This window comes from Carlito syrichta, unplaced genomic scaffold, assembly GCF_000164805.1.
Source record: "Carlito syrichta isolate Samal-C Ts95f unplaced genomic scaffold, Tarsius_syrichta-2.0.1 Scaffold289086, whole genome shotgun sequence".
Classification (NCBI taxonomy): Eukaryota; Metazoa; Chordata; class Mammalia; order Primates; family Tarsiidae; genus Carlito; species Carlito syrichta.
Genome location: NW_007233182.1, coordinates 77189 through 99959, shown reverse-complemented (window position 1 = coordinate 99959; position 22771 = coordinate 77189). Strand labels below are relative to the sequence as shown.

General features: G+C 33.9%; 1 protein-coding gene across 1 annotated transcript in view; it reads left to right on the top strand.

Annotated features, from left to right (window-relative positions):
- The window catches only part of LOC103256221 (forkhead box protein P2), a 124050-nt gene that overhangs the window by 31727 nt on the left and 69552 nt on the right, over window positions 1-22771 (top strand). The window contains exon 2 of the mRNA XM_021710466.1: window positions 7955-8029. The gene's annotated coding sequence lies outside the window, so the exon portion shown is untranslated. The remainder of the gene's footprint in view (window positions 1-7954; window positions 8030-22771) is intronic.

Genomic DNA, 22771 nt, shown 5'->3' with positions numbered 1-22771 from the left:
TTCTTGTCTTTTATTGGTTTTCATCTCCTGTCCATCACTTTTTCTGTTTAACTTTTATATCAGTGGTGCTAAAACTCTGGTTGCACATTATCCTTGCCTGGGATGTTAATTTTTTTTAATGCCTGGTTTCTACTCTTGCCCAGTTAAATCAGGAAGGCGGACCCCACCATAGGTGTATACACAGAGCTCCCCAGGTAATGCTGGCCCACAGCACAGACTGAGAAGTCCTTTAGGTGATCTCACTGCCAAATACCCGCTCCCTCTGGCATTACCACCACCTAACAGACTGATTCCCAGGTCTTTATATATCTTCCCTTGTTTTCTGAACTTAAATCTTGTATACTCGGAGGTCTTCTAGAAACATCCTGTAGTCTACATCTAAGTTACTGTTTCCAAATGAATCAATTCTCTTCCATTCCTTAAAAATTGTTTTCATATCCTGTCACCTTGCTAGCAAGGTCACAGTCTGCTTTCAGCATTCCTTGTCCTTTACTTTCTCGCTCAGTCACTCAATAGTTTTCAGATCCTCTTAAGTGAGCCTCTCTTCAAACCAAGTATCTTTTTCTCATTCCACTGCTACTGCTTTGGCCCACACCAGTAATTACTGTCTAGTGAATTTTTGGGAACTTAGGCTGCTAGCCAATTTCCACCTGAACCCACAGCCTCATACTTTCCACTTGTCTCCTTTAGAACTCCTTACATTTACATCAGGACACAAGAAATTCTCTTCGTTCGATGTATAGAACTCTTCATAGTCCCAGTCATTCTAGCCTTGTCTCTCATCAGCTGACCCCATTTATACTATCCTCCTACCATATCAAAATTATCACATTTCTTAGGCACAATCTTAAACTCTTTGGATTCTCCCTTTCTTTTTTGTCACCTCTTTTTCCAAGGAATAAATTCCTATTCATTTTCGGGGGGTCAGTTAGAAAATGCCTTCTTTCAAAATGTTCAAACTGTACTTTTTATTTCTTCAACAATATATTTCTCTCTAATGTAGCACCATTTAACTTTGGATCCATGGATAGAATTCAGGAGGACTATGAATTTGCATGGAGGAAAAAAGTATTCTTTTTTCTTCACTCCTAATTGAAACAGAGCATTTTCTTCTATTGTGAATGCAGGCAACAAACCACAGTATTAGCAGTATCAGTGATATTGTCAGCATTAGAAATTACAAAAACTTTCAGACTTCATCACCATTGGCAAAAATTTCTAGAATTACTATTTATGCTGATTACTACTTCAAAATTATAGTGCTTATTAAACCTGCCACTATATTTTATTATTTAATGTATTAATAAAGATGCACACTTATTAATATTTCACAAATGTGGTTTTTTTTAATATTTTGAGAACTGAATCTCAATATAATTGATTTTCTTTCTAATCCCTTGTATTTTATTTTATTATAACAATTTTTTTCTCTGAGAAGGCTATCCTAGATTTTACCAAATTGCCAAAGGGGTTCAGGATAAAAAAAGAAAATCAGAACTCCCTACAAATGGCACTTACTTCATTGTATCTTAGTTTACAATGCTGTTTTTTTTTTTTTTTTTTTTCCTCCACTATCCTGCAGAGGCAGGGACAATTTTCATTCACTTTTATAACCACATGACTATTACAGTTTATAACTCATAGGAGAAACTGAAAGTGTTGAATGACTGAATAATAGACTAAAAGAATGAATCATTACCTGTTATGAAAATACTCTGAACAGAGGGCAACATATCTCAAAGTGTGATCACGGACTCTCTAAATCACAATCACCAAAATGCTCATTAAAATGGATATACCGAGACCCTGTCTCAGATCTTTTGAATCTGAATCTCTAGGAATGTAGCCTTAGATACGCAATCATAGTAAGTTTCTCCGGAGATTCTTTTGCATGCTAACTTTTGAGAACCTGTACAGTAGGATATACGATGCACAGCAACCTTAACATACGGAGAAAAAATAAAAGCATGACGGTTTACAAGTAATTTCAACTTCCTGGACTTCCTTTCCCTCCTCTGCAAATGTCCACACCATGTTCTTCTTAATTTTGTATGGGTTTCGGAGTCTGTCTGTGTGATACATGAAAGTAAGGCTAGGCTAACTACTTCTTTAGAGTAAAGAAAGAAAATTCTTCAGCCATGTGCTCGTGTTGATTTGGTCCTTTGGAGTACATGATCCCTGATTCTTGTTAACTGACTCTAGAAAACAGAACTAGTACACTGGCCCATCTGTCTTGTGAAATACTCAAAACGTTTTCCAGACACCAGTATCAGTTCTTTTTTCTTCATCTCCTGTCAGAGCTAGGCTTTTTTTTTTTTTTTTTTTTTTTAATTGATTCGGGGTCTTACTCTGTAGCCCAAGATGGAGTGCAGTGGCACAATCACAGCTCACCTCAGCCTCAACCACCTGAGCTCGAGCGATTCTCCCACATCAGCCTTCCAAATAGCTGGAACTACAGGCATGTGCCACCATGCCTAGCTAATTTTTTGATTTTTTTGTAGAGATGGGGTTCTCACTATGTTTCCTAGACTGGTCTTAAACTTCTGGGCTCAAACCATCTTCTGTCATCAACCTCCCAAAGTGCTCGGATAGGCATTAGCCACCATGCCCAGCATCAGGGCTAGGTATTTCGCAGTCTGTTTTTCAGAGGTGGAATGGAGAAGGATGAAGGATGAAATTGTGTGAATTTGCAAAACCAACATGTATCATCCTAGTGCAAACCAATAGCCACACTATCCTTGTGACAGTTTCCATCTGATCTGATGAATGGCCTAAAACAATCAACTAAATCAACAAACAAAATAGTCAGAGTAGGAAAAAGGCAAATCAACCATTTATTTTTGTTATTGTTTTAAATTTTGATTTGTTTTATGCTAGGCCAAGAGTGTCCATACTTCTTGACTAGCTGGACATATTTTTCTTTCATTTTTGCACCATTAAAATGTGGACTACTATATTATGCAGTCATAAAGAACAAACATATGGACTTCACAGCAACTTGTATGCATTTAGAGTCTAGAATACACAGTGACCTATCACAAAAAGAAAGAACAGAGTTCCATATGTTCTCATTCATAAGCGAACCCTGAGCATTTACCATAATACTATAAGAAAGGAATTGGCAGTAGTGGGATGCTATGGCGGGGGGAGGAGGGGAGGACACACAACATCAGTAAAGGTACCTGATCTCAAACTAGGCCAAATGGAAACCAAAGGGAGCCCCAAACTTTACCTGTATGATGTCCACTTGTATACCTAATCCTGAATTGTACCCCTCATCTTTAAAATAATCTCTCTCTCTCTCTCTCTATATATATATGTAGATAGATAGATAGATTATATATATATATATATATAATATAAAGAAAAAACAACAACAAAAATTATGGACCACTCATATATCTGTGAAAATTGACCCTGCAAATCTCATGTTGAAATTTGACCCCAGAGTGGGAGGTGTTTGGGTCATGGGGGCAGATTCCTCATGAATGGCTTGGTGCTATCCTGGCAGTTTATAACTCAATAAATAACTCTCTGTTGGTTCCTGCAGGGCTGGTTGTTAAAAAGTGTCTGGCACCTGCCCCCAACCCCCAGCCTTTTTTTCCTGTCTCTTGCCATGTGGTTTCTTCACACACTGGTTCCCTTCCGTGCACAATGAGTGGAAGCAGCCTGAGGTCCTCACCAAAAGCAGATTTCAGTGCCATGCTTCTTACACAGCCTGCAGAACTGTGAGCCAAATAAACCTCTTTCCTTTTTAATTTATTTAGTCTCAGGTACCCCTTGATAGCAACACAAACCGGATAAGACAACCACTATTCTATCCATATACCATTTTACCTGAAGTATTATAAGACCTTAAAGTTTTAATCATGTTAAAATGTGAGGGTTTTTTTCAGTCAATCTGAAGAAACAAATTATAATTTAAAACATTTTCACTTGTTAGGAAAGATCAATACATAAGATTTGTATATTGACAGGTATATATTTTTCTATGAATAATCCACCTCCATTCACTTTGCAGCAATGATTCTCTTTCTTACAAGTTGTTTCATCTACTCAATGAATAAAATGCAACCATATTAGCTTTTTGCTTTGGTGCACCAATTTTCCAAAAGGGAAAAAAAAAAATCACATGAACAAACAAACAAATAAATATATAAAATGTTTAAAAAGAGGGTCAAATCTATGGCTGGCTGGCTAGGTCAGTTGATAGAGCATGAGACTTAAATGAGAAAAAAATCTATATTCATATGGGAGAGGCATTGATTTGTATCATGAAGAATATTGATAGACTGAAAACGATTTGAGTACAGATACAATGTTTTAGGAATTTATGCATTACTTATAGTGTGTAATGGTATTCTATACACAGTAGAACTTTAAATTCCCTTTGTTTGAAAATTGAATGCTATGCTGAAGTAATAATGATAGTTAATAAATATTAAGTGTATGGGTACCAGCACTGTACTAATGACTTTACATTGAATGTATTTAATAAGGCTATGGTGGCATTACATTTTTCCCCTTTTCTAGAGAGGTCAAGCGAAGCTAAGTATATTGCTCAAGGTCACACCACCAGTAAGTGTGTTGAGTCATGATCTGAACCCTGGCAGTCTCCAGAGGTAGGATTTTTATTTTCAACGCTAAACGACTTACTCTTAATTATTTTAACAGAAAATCACAGTGATCTGTATTTAACTGAAGAATAGATTCCTTCAGAAGTGAATGTTGAAAGTTCATTCTAGTACATTGTCCTGGCCTTTTCACTGTTAAAAGGTTCTTTGGTGCTTATTTGAAACAGATGCAAACACTTAAAACATCCATTCACATTGTGTTTCCCTGTGATTTGCTGGAGTATGTCAGGTTGCCTCCAGGAGCCCCATTTCTAAGTGACTGATTTCAGTGACTGTCTGATTTCATTCGTCTTGCTACTCCTTTACAAACCTCTAGCTTCATGAGTCTGTTACAGTATGGTTGATCAGCGGTTCAGTAGCTTCTCTTGCCAATATTCTCTCTCTGTCTGTTGTAGAAAGCTTTAGGGAAACCACGAGAAGAAACTGAGTGGGTTTTTCAAAGCGCAGTTTCTTCAACCAAGCCTGTTGGCACGACATGGTGATGGGCTAACAACAGTACAAAGTTTATTCTCGCATACTTTCAACTCCAGAAATTACTGAGAGTTACTTAAAAGCCTTTGCCTTTCAGGAGGTTTGCTTTTCTTCTAAGTTATTGTTCTTTAGTAAACTTAAGATCAAATTGACCTTCTCTGTTCATGAATCTTGCCTTTTAGTTCTTTGTTTTTATTGCTTGCTTAATTCTTTGGATTATTAAACTGTTACATTTTATATTTTTGCGTGCAGAGTGATGGGGCAGGGAAGTGTCACTATGAGTCCTCAGTATGGGGCAATCTTGTCTCTTCTCCCTGAGAACAGATTCATGACAGTATCATTTTGATGCACTTTATTTCTCTCTATGGTAACAGGAATGATTTAGCAGGAGTGTTTGGTTGGTCAGAGTTTCTGGTTAATAAAAATATGTCATGGATTTAGAGGATAAAAAATAATAAAAATATACCATGTACTAGTCAAAACATCATCTTTTTTTGGTGATTAAAAAGGCCCTTCTGAATCTTGGTTTTTGTCAAGGTTATCCCTGTGTTTATCAGTTAAAATTTGTGAAATGTTTTAGGTAACAACTAAAGAGGATATGTATAGAATATAGTTAGATGTACTGAAATTATCTTTTTGAGTCATTTGTGCTAAGAATAGGGAACAGTCTTTCACACAGTGAAGCCTCAGGCTACTTCTGTCCCAAAGCTACAAAATGGTAGGAGGAATCTAGTGAAAACGTCCTTCTTAATAATGAACTCCTTCCAATATGTTGGCACCTGTATCCTTTAAATGGGAACTGTACTCTTTTATTCGTGCTATCTTTTGTATGTTTTTATCATTGTACTTGTACGCTGTAATTGTACGTTGTCTTGTAATTTTCTGTTTATGTATGCTTCCAGGAGTGAGATTTATTCTCGTATCTTGCCTTCAGACCTGACTAGAATGGCAAATCTGCAACTTTCCAACATGTTTTGTTAATGATAGAGACACAAATTGTGATATTGTATTTAATTTGGGTTCTCTTAAAAGTGTTTAAGGTGATATTGCTTATTTATTTTCAATATTAAATGTAAATATTGTCATGGCAGCTTGGGAGTTCTTGTGACACTCACTTTTTATGTAGGTGAATGTCTGTCTGAGGTTTAATTTTTCTTTCCATTTTCTAGTTCATTATGGTATGGAGTAGCATTTCATTTTTTAAGGATACTTATGACCTTGTTAAATAGCAGTCCAAAAATCGTGTGGCTTGTTTTGATTTTAACCAAAGTTACAACTGCCTAGCTGTAAAGCAGTCAGTTTCTCTTATTATGACTAGTTCTTCAACTTGTACTGTTTTAAATTGCCTGCAATTAGCATATTTCAACCTTATTTTTAGGTTTAAATTGCAGTGTGAGAGTGTACTCTCCTCTTAGCTAATTAGTGCTATCAAGGAACAGTAGGCTACCTCATTAGTACCATGTGCATTTAATTAAAGAAGAGAAAATTGGAGTTAACCTCATAGTTAATATTTTCACAGAGTGCTACAATGCCAACACCTTCAATTGGAGTCACACCCCTGTGTATCTAATTATGCACTGGTGCCAAATAAGGTTAGCAAGGGTACCACAAGGCTGTTGACAAAATAATTTAGATGAAACTGTGTTTGTTGGATTCTGACAGTCAAATATAACTTAAACATTTTCCCCCAGTCTTCATCTGCCAGCATCAGGTGACATACTTCTTCCTAAGAAAGAGAAGAGGATGTTTTGGAAGCCATTTTTTCTGTTTGAATTAACGTTGCTCTTATCTTGGAGAAAATGACATATATTCATGTAAAGCATATACAATCCATTTCTTAAACAGAGCTGAACTTCATAGATGTATTTGAAAAGAATTATTTATAAGGTGTAATATTTACATGCATCAAACCACTACAAATACTCCCTGACACCCTTAACACATCCCCCCTTGCTTTTCTTCTTTTCTGGTATAGTTATAATTTCCCTTGTGTATCTTATGAATGGGGATCATCCTTTCATATCACACATGAAGTCTAAGGATGTGTTGTCACATGGTGTATTCAAATGCAGTGTAATCCTTTTGCCCTTCAGACAAAATCTTTGAAATGTCTAATACTACTTAGGTAAAAAATGACATTCCGTGTCATTTATCAATAAATAATCACTTTGCTTTTGCAGATAGAAATGCAAACTATACATGAGTGTATGGAATAGTTTTCAGTGCAAATGGTACAGTTCAACAGGTTTTAACAGATGTTATGGCCATAGTCTTAGATATATTTTAATGACAATAATCATGGTATAGTAATGCATAGCCAAGGCAGCTTACTTAAAGAGATTATTGTGATTGTTCTCACATTATGTGGCAGGCCAGGATTTCTGTTCATTTTATTGGTTATATTGATACAAGTCAAAGGTTACTGGTTTCAAAATTCAGTAAAGACAATTAAGTTTTAAGGACAAATAGCACCCCTCTTTAAGCACTCTAAAATTGCAGTGCCATTTAAATACATAGAAGTATTTATAAATATTGGCCTTAATTTTAGCCTAGAATAGGGAAATAAGGTTCCTAAGGCCAGTATTGGGGAACATAATCAGTGAATTTTTGGTTATTGGGTTAATTTATTATGATTCAAATATTCAACTTCACATCTGCCAAATTACTGCTATTTTAAGATCTATACTAGTATTAACTATGAGACAAAAATGGAATAGTCTTGTCTATTTTGATGTATACCAAGATAATAATGCCCAAAAATAATTTTTTAAAATGATATGTACATGATTCACATAAGCCTTAAGATTGAAAAAAAAAAGCCAACTCCTGATTCTCTTTGTTTAACCTAGGAATTGCTTCCAGAAACAAAATTATGTGTCTGTGGCCACTCCTCTGGTGATGGGCATCCTCACAACACATTTGCAGTAAGTCACATTGGGCAATAAGAAATTTAGTTATTAAGCACAAGGCCATAGACCCAATCTCACTAAATAGGTTATCTGTGATGTTCTATAGCCAATCCCTTCCATTGGTGCGGATAAGCAAGATATGTTAAGATATGTCAAGATACAGATGTGATTAGCTGATTTCTGTTACTTCTTTTGTTCTCACTGAAATCATGTCATCAAATATACAGTTCACAGTTTCTGTGAGTTGATAGCATTAACGTTTACCTTAAATATGTAACGACTATCACCACTACACTTTTCTTGAACTTTTAGGAAAAACTTGAGGAAAGAGTGCTGATATGCAGAAAATAAATAGAGATTTTGGATTGATACAACACATATTTTGGAAAAAGTTGCTTTTCCATGGTCTGCAAGTTGCCAGATAAATATGCCAAGGCTTTATTATTATTATTATTACATATTCTGCCACTAGAGTGTAACTTGTCACTTTGGACTGTAATGTTCAATGGAAACTGCTTAGCAATTCTGAAGTGTTCATTCAAGAATTTTTAAATGAAGCAATTTTTTGTTTCTATTTAGTATGTTTCTATGTGTATTCTTAAGAAATCTTTAAATATGTAAAGTCATGTATTTTCATGTATAATCAGTCCGCCATATTCATGGGTTCTGCTTCTGTGGAATTCAGTCAACCACATATAGAAAATATTCAAGGAAACAAAATGGAAGGTTGCATCTGTACTGAAAATGTACAAACATTTTTCTTGTCATCATTCCCTAAGCAATACTGTATAACAGCTGCTTACACAACATTACATTGCATTAAGCATTATAAGTGAACTAGAGATGATTTAAAGTATACAAGAGGATGTGCACAGGTTATGTAAAAATACCACACCATTTTGTATAAGGGATTTGAGCATCCATGGATTTTGTTATCCATGGAGTCCTGGAATCCGTCCCCACAGAACAACTATACAGAATATTTGCTTGTCTCCTTAAGAATTGATGTGCTTATTTTGTATCAATGGACTAGAGTGTTCCTAAGTTGAGTAATCCCAAATTTATTTCTTTGCTGCTCTATACATAACATTTCCTAATAATAATAGATAGAACATAACAAAATTAACACTCATAAATTATCTTCCTGAATGAAGAAAAAATTTCAAATTCATACATTTGCTTAAAAAAAAGAAACCGTTTATAATAAAAGTGTCAAATAATATATATAATATAATGACCTAAAATAGATAACTACTTATTGAAAATATGAAACAAAAAATTTAAATGCAATACAAAAGTGAGTTCTGAAATGGAAACTGTAATCACATGTACTATAGATATATAATATATTATATAGATACATATAATAACATGTACTATATCTACATTCACTAGACTAGTGAATGTAGAAGGCTAGTAAAAATTACTGCTTATGAAGGTTTCAGGATGATCTAAAAGTATCTGGTTTGGAGTCTCATTTATTTTAAATCTAAAGTATTTGGCCCTTCTGAGATTTCTGTGTAATAGCATTTGAAAAAAATAGCAAAAATTAAAAAGTGGTGACATGTTTTGCTGAAGGAATATAGTTAAATTAATGTGGAAAGTTAAAATAATCTTAAGTTCTAAATATTCTCTGTATTTGTTTAAAGGAAGGTAAATTTAAGGTAAACTTAAAATATAATTATATACTTTAACTTAATAAAAAAAAATAATTTAAAGTACACTTTAAAAAGTAGTGCATTGGTAACACTTTATCCTAAATGGAAGAATTTCTTTTGTTAGACTGAAGAGTGAACTGACATAAATAATAATAGTGTTTGTACTTTATCTAAAACTACTTCTACCATTTAAAAAATTCTCTATTCTGCTGATGAGGAAAAAAAAAATATCTATGGCATCAGATCTTTATATTTTCACTGACATATTTTCAGAATAAAAATGAGATGTGGAGAAATTAAGTGCTTCACCAGAGGTCATATTATTCCTTAATCATAAGGCTGGATATATAGCCTGAGTTTGAGATCACCAGTGTACTGGTCTTTCCAAGGATATACTAAATTGTTCATGGCTGCCTTGTTCATGGTTGGATAGGAGTCTGAAGTTCTTCCATGTTTCTGAGGCTGCATCTCATCTCTCAGATAGAAAAAGTACCAGGAGGAGTTAGTGCAGTCTGCTACTGCTGGGGCGATGGAGGAGCATGACAATGCATGTACTAGATGTTCTCCATCTGTTCAGTATGCCAAGCCTAATACTTCAAATTAGTCGCTTTACAAATGGTGCTTCTTGACTTCACAACACACATGTAACTTATTTTTTTGTTATTATTACTTTAGCTATTGACTTCCTGCAAGGTAAAAAGGCTACATAATGTAATTTAAAATCAAGACACTAACTAAAACTAATACTATCTGTTATTTACAGTTGACAGTTTATGTGTGATGGACATGGTTTTCTTCTAGTATTCATTCAATCTTTAAAGTGTCAATATGCCAGAGGGCTAGTCTACCAAGTCTGGAGCACTATAAGCTTACTGGTGGACTAGAGGGAAGAAAGGTATAGAAAGGATTCTAAAGAGCCACATTGCTTTATCACCTATGTAACTGACATGTATACTAAATTGTGAATCTTGGTAATAGTTCTCATGTAGGGTCTTTTAAGCGACCCTACATAATGCCTATCAGTGGGTTAATTTAATACCACACATAATATTTTCATGGTTAGTCAACCTTCACACACACACAAGCCAAAATTTTCAGGCATGTATTACAAATTGGCAGATTAAATTAATTTTTTACTCTTCCTTCCACCCCACTTCACTTAAAAAATAAAACTCCTTTAAGTTTAGTAACAAGCTTGAGGTAAAGTGCCGTCCGTGTAAGTGAAAGAAAGCCACTGACAACTACTGAATGTAGATTAAAACCCAAATTACCTTAAAGAAAGAGTATTACATAATTGATATTAAACAGATGTCAAAAGCTCTTCATAGTACTATCCTCTTTCAGGTATTAATTGTATCAAGTTACTAACAAAACATGCAATAAAAATGTATTTCATAGGGTTATTTTCTGGCATCTTGGTTTATTGATTACCATCAAAGGTTAGCCATCCTCTGAGTATGGTACCATATTGTCACATTATTGAACAGTAGTGATATTTAATGAACCCACTAATAAATTATATTTAGTGTGCCTCTACAAGTCAGCTCATTGCAATACTGGGCAGTAATTATATGTACTTTACAGTTTTCTTTATAAGAAAACTGTAGTCTTAATTTTAATCTACTTGTCATATTTAAAGGAAATATTGGGTTCCATAGGTTGTATATTTAATATTCTGAGAGTAATAATATAATACCCTTACTATGACTTTGCATTCCATAGAAAATATCATTAATGTCTGGTTTTAAAAGATAAGCATATGAGCATAAGAGAGGTTCATTGTGAACGATTTCCTTCCAATGCTTACTGTTTACATTTAGTTTTTCAAATATTTGTTTTAACTTGAAAAATAAGTTTTACTTATTTTACTTTTCTTTCAAATTTTAGTATTAGGATAGATGCCTTTCTTTTTTTCCTGATATATCAAACAGCTTTACAAATGGCTAACTATGCCAGGATACTATATTTCACAATTTTTGACTTCCCTACCACAAGATAGTAACCCAAGCTCACTACTTTATCTTGCTATATCTTGCTGACACCTCATCTGCCCAAATGACCTCATTAACACCTATCTGCAAATAATCTTATTGTTAGTCTTGCCTACAGGTTTTTACTGAAGTGAATACTACTTTACATAGGATTCTGCCTGTTGACTCAAACTGCTATGGCAATTATCTTTGATGCTCAGGGTCTTTGTCTTTTGGCTCTTACTTTTAAAACCTTTAGTACTGGGCCAAATGAATCTTTTGAAGAACAAAATATCTTCGACCTGTAATCTGAAAATAAAACTTGGCTGGCCTTCATCCAGCTGCTTTATATTCCATTCAAATTAAATTATACCGACTACATTTGATCTTTCCTCCTATAGATCTTTATTAAAATTACTTCCTGAATGTTTCATTTTTAACAAGGATTCAGGATTAGAAGAATTAAGGAAAAGGGGATGGTGGTGATTTTTAAGAATATATACTTATTTATTTTTATTTATTTATTTTTTCCTGGCTGGGCATTGTGGCTCATGCCTATAATCCCAGTACTTTGGGAGGCTGAGGCAGGATTGCTTGTGCCCAGGAGTTGGAGACTAGCCTAGAGCACACAGCAAGACCTCATCTCTATTTTAAAAATTTAAAAAATACAAAATTAGCCCACTGTGGTGGTATGTGTCTATAGTCCCCAATACCCAGGAGATTGAGGCTACAGTGAGCTGAGATGGTGCCACTGCACTCTAGCCTGGGCCACAGAATGAGATGTTGTCTCAAAAAATAAAAAGAGCTGTTTTTTTGTTTTTTTCAACTTATCTCTATTTAGGCTTTACATAAATCCTACCCAGCACCAAATAACCCATCCTGGGGCTCTGGAATCAGTCTAATGGTTTGATTATTGGGCAAATTATTTGACCTTTCTTAACCTCATGCTCACAATTTGTAAAATTAGAACCATAACAGTACCTGCCTCATAGGGTGATAATGGGAATTAAATCTGATAACCCTACAAAATACTTACCACGATGATTAACACAGTGTGCAATGGATGTTGAGTCAGTATGTGTAGTAGCATCAATATACTCTTGCTTGAACAAAAGAGGCAATTCTGTTTGATGGAAATTTAAATATTTTTAATATTAACACTAAAAGAAGCATTGTATCTTGGGTCAAAACAGATGGCAGTGTTCCCCACTGAGAGTCTTTAAATTAATTAATTTAAGTTGAGCATTGACTTAGTCACTTGCAAAAATCAGTGTTAGTCAAATACTTTCTGATTTGCTAAATGAAAGAAGGCTGAGTGAAAGACTCAGAACTCTTCCTCGCCAGACTTAAATGATATCTGGCAGCCAAGAGGAATCATGGTTCAAATATGCAAGGGAAAGTGATTGTCTCATTTGTCTGCATACAACTAAAGCACATAAAGATATAAAGTTAGGAAATATATGTGACAATGTCAGCTTATCTCCAGTGTTTTCTTCCTTCCTGTATTATAAATGCATAGTCAGAGAGTAACAAGAAGTTAAAGATATTAACCAGGGATAATGTTGCAATAATTATTTTTTGAAACATCCTTTTTATAAAACCTGTACTGTGAGATTTAACTCTTTGTATTAGTGTAAAGATGTATAATGTAAACTTCAATTTATTGTGAAAAAGTACAAATTAGATCTTATTTTAGCATGTTTATTTTTAGGAGTTTTTATTGACTATTATAATGATATTGGCACTATAGTCCTCCAGTAAGAAATAAGTACACATTATAACTGATTTTATTAATTCTGTAAAGATATAGTAGAGTGAACATGTTTAGGGCTACTATTATAAACCTTCCAGGTGCTTCACCTGAAACAGAATAAAGGTTTGAGTTTTTAAATCCTTGGCTGACATTTGTATGTGACTTATTGATTAATATTTTTTCCTTTATAGTATAATTCAACATATTAATAATTTTATTTTGCACACCTCGTTCAGCTTGGATATAGCTCTCTGAGCTCAGTTGGTTCTAGAAACCTTTCCTCAGTGATTACCTCTCACCTATTTTATTGTTAATATTTGGGATTGCCATGAATCCTCTTGATATTGGTTCCAAGAAGGACCAGTAGCAGAGCTTTTTCAGTGTTGGCTCCACTTTGAAATTTATAATGAATAATTTAGTCCCCTGATGATTAACCAAAGCATTAGTATGGCAGAAATTGGGGGCTGATGAAAGGATTATTTATTTAGTTATCCGATTTTGTTGTTTTTAATATATTTTTCATCAAATAAATTGATACACACACTAGCATATGTATGTGGCAATAATGTGAATTTATTTGCCCATTAGGACAGACTACATTTTTCCTTTTACATTTTAAAGTTGTCTGTAATGAACTATTAGTGATAGTGTCTACAAATATGAAATATAATCAGCATTAACTTCTAACAGTTCACTCTATAGTTTCTGCATATTTCAAAACATCATGTAAGAAAATGTATATTTTATATTTCATATTTGTATTTCTGTTCCTTGTGTATTTCCACATCATATTATTTTAGTATAATGACTGAAAGGCACATAAAAAAAGTAATCTTAGTGTATAAACCTTCAGGCTTGTGCACGCGCACACACACACACACACACACACACATACATACACATATCTGAATGAGCAATTATGTAAAAGAATGTGCATTCTTTTTTATAGATTTCTTTGTGCAATTCATTTTTCTTTCTTTTCCTAAAGATGTTAAATTTTTTAGACTTGTATTTTCATTTGACAAATGAATTGTTTGTTGTGCACAGGATTAATAAATTATGGAATCAAATTTTTATAACTGGCATAGTTTATGCAACAATATATTTATTCAATATATTTATTTATTTAAAATATTTCTAAATAACCGATTTTTGTGTGTAATTTTCAGTACATAGAATGCCAAGTTAAGCAGCCACTGACATTAAAACTTAAACCTAAAACTACATGCTGGACTTTGAATCTTTATCCAGTGGAGTTCAGAAAGCTTACTATTACTGGAGTTCTATTATGCTACAATCACATAACGCATCATACACTTAGATGGAATTGTACTTGTTTGCTTTCAATTAATAATATTATTTATTATGATAATACATTTTGTACAAATAGATTCATACTATTGATAAGATAAATAAGGTCTTGTACCGAATTAAGGATTTTAAAATGGAATTCTTTTTATATTTAGCATCAAGGACCAGTTTGAAATGCTCAGACTCTTCCCACCATGCTTTTGAGCCTCTTTCTCTGCAGAAATAGTTGCCATTTCACCAGATCTCCTTTTTTTGTTCTGTTCCCTCTTATGATAAACATTGTGAGATATTTTGCAAAATAGGCAGAAATAATCTACCCTTTAAATCCAAAGTAATAGTTATAATATCACAATCTGGGTGACATAAGTTGTATATTCAATATTTTGTGAATAAGATTTAACAATTTTAATTTAGAATTTCATGAATAAAATATTTAGTCTGACTTAAAACAGACAATACAGAATGAGAATAAGAAATTTTATCATAAGAAATTACCTTAAAGGGAAGGCACCAAGCAAACATCTCAGAGATAAATTATTATATTATAGCGTAATTCGTTAATTCATATGTGGTTATGTCATTGTAGAGGGAGAAAGTTATTTCATCCAAATTACGGGAATGATGTCATCAAAAAGCAATAAGCAAGCTTAGCAGTTTAGGACTTCAGTATTTCTAGAGCATCATATGCATATAAATAGTGGGTATCTTTTGATGCATAGATAAATAATACAAAATTAAAATAATTAAATATGAATAACAAATGTGCTATTTTAAATCTCAATTTCTCCCTCAATTCTCATTGCCTGTAACTTGTCCATTTAAGAAGATATATCTCTTCTAGTCTTTTATATTGAGGCTGGATAATGTACTTATTTTGCCTTTCTACTGTTTTCTCCTTTTGCATTACCTGGGTAGTCATTCTGCTATATTGGAAGGGCTGTGCCCTGTTACTGCATTGCCAAAATAAAAAAGAAGGGATGTCTACATAACATGTATTTTCATCCCATATGAACTAATAAAACATTATGGCTAAAAGAGAACCCATGGTTCATCTTAGTCAACTCCTTTATTTTATAGTTAAAAACAAAGTTGAAGAATTGAAGCAACTTTCTTAATCTCTTTTCATTATTCATTGCATTCAAGAGAGAGCTATCGATGATCTGATAGTTCTTTAGTTTTGACTCATGGCTCATATTGTATTAATTTTCTGAGGCTACATTAACTTTAATTCTATGTATCTGTCAAATAAGGAAATCACTCAGGGTTTTCAAATGTTGCTAATCGCATTTAGCTATTAAATGTTTTGAAAACCAGAGATTTCATGATCAGTTTTGAAATTGCATTCATATTATTTGACTACTTGTGGTTTGTTGTGGACACTTTTAAGGTCTCAGTCAGATCTATGAGATGGTTTTATTTATAGGTTAAGGTTTTAGAAAAGAAAAATTCTAGATTTGTCAGTGATTCCCTTAGAAATGTTTTAAAGTGAATTGGGAAATTCCAGACTGCTGATTTATTGTTTACATTCGTTTATTAGGATTTCAGCTGAGAAAAAAAGGACATTTTAAAAAGATATATAGGACATTCCAAATTTACCTTTCAATGTTTCAAGGAATAAGCCTAATGGTCACCAAGCCTTAATCCTTTACAATTATTTTTCCTATATTTAGACTACACATTCAAGAAAGGTCAGTTACTCTGAAGAAAGGATCAAAACCTGAGAGTTTCTCTGGTTTTTCAAGTTATCTGTTTACTATCTATTAGATAAATATTGTGTCTTAGCTATTGGAAAATGAGTGGTTAGTGGGTATGTTATGTCATCCTGATCTTGAAATACCAAGAAAAGGAGGTGAGATAATACTTTAAGTCTGAAATTTAAACATTGGACACTTAATATGTAAAGCCCAGGGTGGATGCTTGAATTGACCAGATAAAAACATAAGTCCATAACATGCAATTTTTATCCTGTAAAATATATTCCTAGTGCTCATGATAGAAATGAATACAGAAATTACAGAATTCTTTGAGAAATTATTGTTCTAGATAAGTCCTGCAAAGTAACAATATGATCAAAGCTACCACTGTTAACTGGCACATACTATTTTGTTATTGATCTTACCAAATGACAAATGACTATTCCTAGTCCTCTTTCTATTAACTTGTACAGTCTTTAATGGCTGCCCTGTGTCTCCTAAGTAAAGCTTTAACAGCCTAAGCTTTGTAATTGTGACACCTCCCCGTAAAACATTGTTTTGTTTTGTTTTTTCCTTTCTCTGCCTTCCACTTCTGTTCTAAGACGTACCATATTCCTTTAGGTTTTTTTTTTTCTGTCCCTTGGTAACCTACTTTTTTTTTCTGCTTATCAAATTCGATGGTTGTAGAAAGCCCAGCTCAATTACTATCCTGCATGAATGTTTTTTCCACAAATGCAATCCACACTGATTAATTCCCTCTTTTGATCTTGTATGTCTGTATTTATCTAACTCACATTTTGGAATTATTCATGCATGATACTGATATACAATTCCTGATACTCCATTCCATTCAACACATTTTCATTGAGCATATACTATGTTTAACTCATAACGTGAAGCAATATTTTCAGTAACATGATGAGTAATCACCTACATTTGAAAAACTAAGATTATAAAAATGATGAATACATAATTTAGGAATAAAAAAAAATCTATGTAAGCTGTAAAGAAAGATTGAATCATGGTCTTGAGAAATTGACATAATCTCTGAATACGTATACCCGTACCAAAATTTGAAGTCTTGCATGCATTTTTAAAAGGATGTCAAATATTCTGTAAGATTTGAGAAAAGAAGTGGATGTAACATAGCCAGACCATTCTACTTAAAGTTATTCTTGGGAGCAAAAAGAAGTGATTAGAATGAGAAAAAAATATTTGACTCTCTGTGTGAAAGTTAGAATATGTTGTTTAAAAAGAACAAGTCATGGTAATCTTGACTAGGGGAAGGACAGGGTAAGGACATGAGACAGAATGAAGAAAAAATTTGATTTTAAAATGTATGTTGACAATCGAAAAGAATCAGAAGAAATTGAGATTTCTGAATTTTTGTACCTGGTTGTTTGTATTTGACTGTGACCCGGATGCTATCTAGAACACAGGAAGAATAGCAGGGTTTGATGATAGGGAGTAGAAAGTTGGAGGCGATAATAAGTTATGTTTGAGAAGTCGAATATCTGTGTGTTCAGCAGGAGCAGGCAGTTAGCATTGAGTTGAAAAGGATGCATTTTTGAAAGTCATATCATGTACAGAAGACTATCATCCCATAATTTTGAGGGAGATAATGAAGAGGAAGACAGTACAGAGAAGTCTCAAGACAAGACATTGAGTACAGTAATGAACCAACAAAGTATGCGAATCTATAAGACTACAGAACCAGGAGCCAGCAAAGGACAACAGACGATAGATACACACACACACACACACACACACACACACACACACACACACACACACACACACACACACACACACACACACACGAGTTGTTGCCAATACATTTTTTTCTTTTTAATCAAGACTTTTTTTCAGATTAGTTTTAGGTTCATAGCAAAATTGAGAGGATGATACAAGGGATTTCTCCTATCATCCCCTCCCCCATAGCCTCTCCCATTATAAACATTCCCACCAGAATGGTGTGGTTGTTACCATTGATGAGCCTACAAAGACACATCATCATTGCCTAGGGTCCATAGCTTCCATTAAGGTTCAATCTTGGTGTTGTACTGTTTGTGAGTTTGGGCCAATGTTTAATTCCATGTATTCACAATTATAGCACATATTATACAGATTACTTTCACTGCCCTAAAAATCCCTTGCATTTTTATTCATCTCTCTTTCCTCCTAACTCCTGGCAACCAATGGAAGAGACCTTTTTAAAACTAAGGGAGGTTAGCATTATCAAAGTCTGAGGTATCCCATCTATAGGATAAGACAAGCAGAAAGTTATTAGATTTGGCAAGAATGTTTTTAACAGAATATACTCTGTGGCAGTGACTTGAATGGTAATTGAGAAGGGAGTATGTAGAGATGGCAAGTATTGTACCCTAGATCTTTGGGGGAAATGCTGATAAAGTGGAAGATAATAAGTTGGTTGCTTGAGACAAAAGCAGAATTGAGGAAGGTCTTGGGAGGGAGGGTGATAGTGGAGATGAAAAGATCGAAAATGCAAGAGAAAAAAGAATTAAGAGAGTTGAAACAAGGTGTGAAATATGATGGGAGAAGGGTGATGGTTAGAGATAATTAATTTTTTAAAAGCATAGAAGCCTACTTTCATCTGACTTGTGTAGAAATTTGAAGATGAATAAACTCACAGCTACATCATTATCTTTCTTTTTATTATTGTTAAGTTTGTTAATCTCTTGTGACTACCATTTTGTCCTTCTCACCCAATGTCATAACATCTGATTTCAAACTTTGTATCAGCTTTAAGGGATTTCTGCATAGGACAAATCATGTGAAAGAAGGAAAAGGGCACGTTTGTGGTTGTTAAAATTTTCTACATATAACAGCTTTATCCTCATCCTATTTGTTATTCGTAATGATAGTATTAGCTGAAAAAATAACTACTCATTAGAGTTAAACTTAGAAACTATTTTCTCATAAAGGACTCTAGTAACAGTCATGATGCGAACGTTCTTTCCTTCCCTCAGAAAATTAAGATGGTTTAGCATAAATCTGAACATTAATTATTTTATGAAACATTCAGCTGCATTAAGATTCTGTACTTTTTAAGAAATCGGTTAATTTGGGGTAATTAATAAAATAAAAGTATTCATTTTTTGGAAAACCTTTTAGTGAAAACAGATCAAGTAACAAGAGTGAAATATATGCAGAAATATTATGATAGTCTCTTTCCACTGTGTTGTTCATTTTAAATAGTAAGAGTAATACAATAAACCAACCACTGAAACTGTCATTTAATGACTTACATAGTATTTAGTACATACTGTATGGATACAAAGATGTGACTGGTTAACATCTGTACACAAATAAGTTCTTTCCGTTTATAAAATCAAAACTAAAGCTTAAAGAAAACAAATAACAAATGATACATAAGGGACCTTACTTTCAATGAGTCCACAGTTAAGAAATTTTCCTTTATAACTCTGCCTTCAAAGCACATTTGTAATTTCTGACTCTCACACCTTGGTTTCTTACCATTCCAACCCAACTTTTCTTTGTAATATGTCTAGGTAACTGTCCAAAAGCCAACCACTGGGCCCTACTCTCAACCTTTTCCCCTGTAGTCCTGCATTGATCAACCTTTCCCAGGGAATGGCCTTAAAAATGTATTTGCTCTAAGCTGATTACTAATAACAATAAGTTATCCTTCTCAGAAAAATAGTTGCCTATTCACAGAAGATAATATTTCTGCTTTACAAAATGACATTAAAGAGTAGAATTTCAGGAATTGGTAATTTATGATTAGGAATATATTTTTTCCAAATATTTCTGTGACTTCAGAGCTAGTAGTTTCTACATTATTCTTACTAAAAATAATCCATTTTTAACAGGATAATCAGAATTATTTTCCCCCTACTCCCCTTTTTTGTCAGTTACCTGCTAAGCAAATTTGTTGAAGCTCTCCAAACTGAATGAAATTGTTTTCTGTTTTGCCCATTTCTAGGGCTTCGATCAAAGTTTCGAGTATGTCAAGTATCACTGCACGCCAACCTGAGCAACAGAGTGAGATGCCAACCCAATTTTTTTTCTTTTGAGGAAACTGAGACATAACTAAAAAGCAAAATAACTTGTTCAGGGTCACATTCAGTATGATAATTCTCTTACACATGAACAAGTTCTATACTGAGAGCGTGTTCATAAGTTCAACAGTTAGCCTAGGTACCCAGCTAACACAATTGACTATGTAGTACTGTATTATAATGGGTGTATAATACTTTTAACACAAATAACACATAAAAAGCAAACACAAAAAATAAATAAACCATTTTTAATCTTACAATACAGCACATAACAATATACATCAGACATGTAAACTAATTTACATGATTGGACATGCTAACACACATTTGCATCTTTGAAAATTTTCAACTTGAAGATTGGTATATGTAGGGGACTTACTGTAAATGCTTGAGTCAAGGTCCAAACTCAGATCTGTCTAGCTCCAAGATCGTAACTTTATCACCAATACCGTTTTTCTGATCTTTTCTAATTACTCCACTACAAACATCAATTTAAAGAAAGATTTCCTCCCTCATTAGAACAATGCCTGAATATTTGGATGCTCTTAACTGCCTTGAACACTTTGACTTTGCTTTTCTTCATCTTCTTGTTAACCAGGGATTTTCAACTCCATACTTTTCAAACAAGAACACTAAAAGGATTTGACAATTATTAGGTAATATTCCAATTCATTCTTCCCAAAATTTGACAATTTAAAAAATTCTGTCCACAACTTACTATATGTCTTTTGTTCATTTACATTGCCTATCTTTCTTGAACCAACACTTCACTCTCATGAAATCTTCTCTTCTGTTTCACATTCTAAACATTTATTTGGCATTCTTGAATCTGCCATTTTTCTATAATCTGCCCACTTTCTGCCATGTGTCTTACTATTCCTTATTATGCTCACTCCTTCCACCACCATGCCTTTGTCTCCTCAAATCTCTTCCTCTTTTCTGTTACCCAAAATGATAGAGTTTGTAAAACCCTACCGTGTCCTGGCTGAGGTATTTTCATCTTGCTACCATAAAATATGTATGGATTGGAATGTTACTCCACCTTTTCCTATTTTCTTTGCTAGATTATGATTACTTTGGGGAAATTATTTGATTTTTCCATGCTACATAATGAGAAATGTACCAAAGTGTTTCTACTATAGTGTCAGGCACATAGTAAGTACTTGAAGAACAATCTCTTTTTGATTTGTTTCTAAGCAATTTTGTATTCTTTGGTTATTCATAATACTTAACCTAAATATTACTAGAAAGGCAGTATGGCTTTGAGTGAATACATAATGGTAAGCAGTATTCAATTTTGTTTTTCCTGTGTATGATTAGTGGTAGTTTTTTTTCTTACTGACCAAGAAAAGTTTCTGAAAAATGTATCGATTTTTGGAAATAGTGAGACATTAAAGAATGGTTAGAGTTTTTGTTAAGTATATGAATCTTTAAATCAGTGTATCCCATACATCTGGGTCACATTTTTCTGGTTCTTACCTGAAACTCATTTTATTTTCTGAATTTTACCTCAAACTTATTTTATTTTCAGTGAAGGACGAGAAAATCTGTAGTTCCCCCACATTCTTCAGGTGATTCTAATGACTAATCAAAGTTAGGAACCACTTGTTCCAGAGCCTTTTTACACAGAAAGTTTTCTATGAGCCATGACAAATCTCCTGGGAATTTGATAGAAATGCAGATTCTTGGGCCCTACCCATAATACACCCACTGAATTACAATCTCCATTTAAACAAGATTTCGGTTAATTTATGCTCATTAAAGTTTAAGCAGCACTGTAGTAAAACACAACTATTGAAAATGAACATTACATTCTGTTGTTTTAAAAACATATATGCTTATCATATATCAGTATATATTTTTAACATGCTGCAAGATAGTGTGAAAATGCATTTGTAATTTAAAGAAGTTTATTGTTTAAAGAACTTAGGATCTTTATAATTTTCTGTCATGTTTAATGTCATAATTGAAAGTCTGAGGAAGGCCGGGCTCGGTGGCTCAGCCTGTAATCCCAGCACTTTGGGAGGCCTAGGGAAATGGATTGCCTGAGCCTGTGGGTTCCAGACCAGCCCGGGCAACTTGGCGAGACCTTGTCTCTACAATAAAACAATAAGTAGGGAGTGAGTGGATTGCCTGAGCCGGCGAGTTTGCGACCCGCCTGGGCAACTTGATGATACCTCATCTCTACAATAAATAAAAAATTAGCCGGACTTGGTAGCGCACACCTGTAGTTCCAGCTATTTAGAAGGCTGAGGCAGAAGGATCGCCGGAGTCCAGCAGGTCGAGGCTGCGGTGGCCAGGAGTGGCCACTGTACTCCAGTCTGGGCG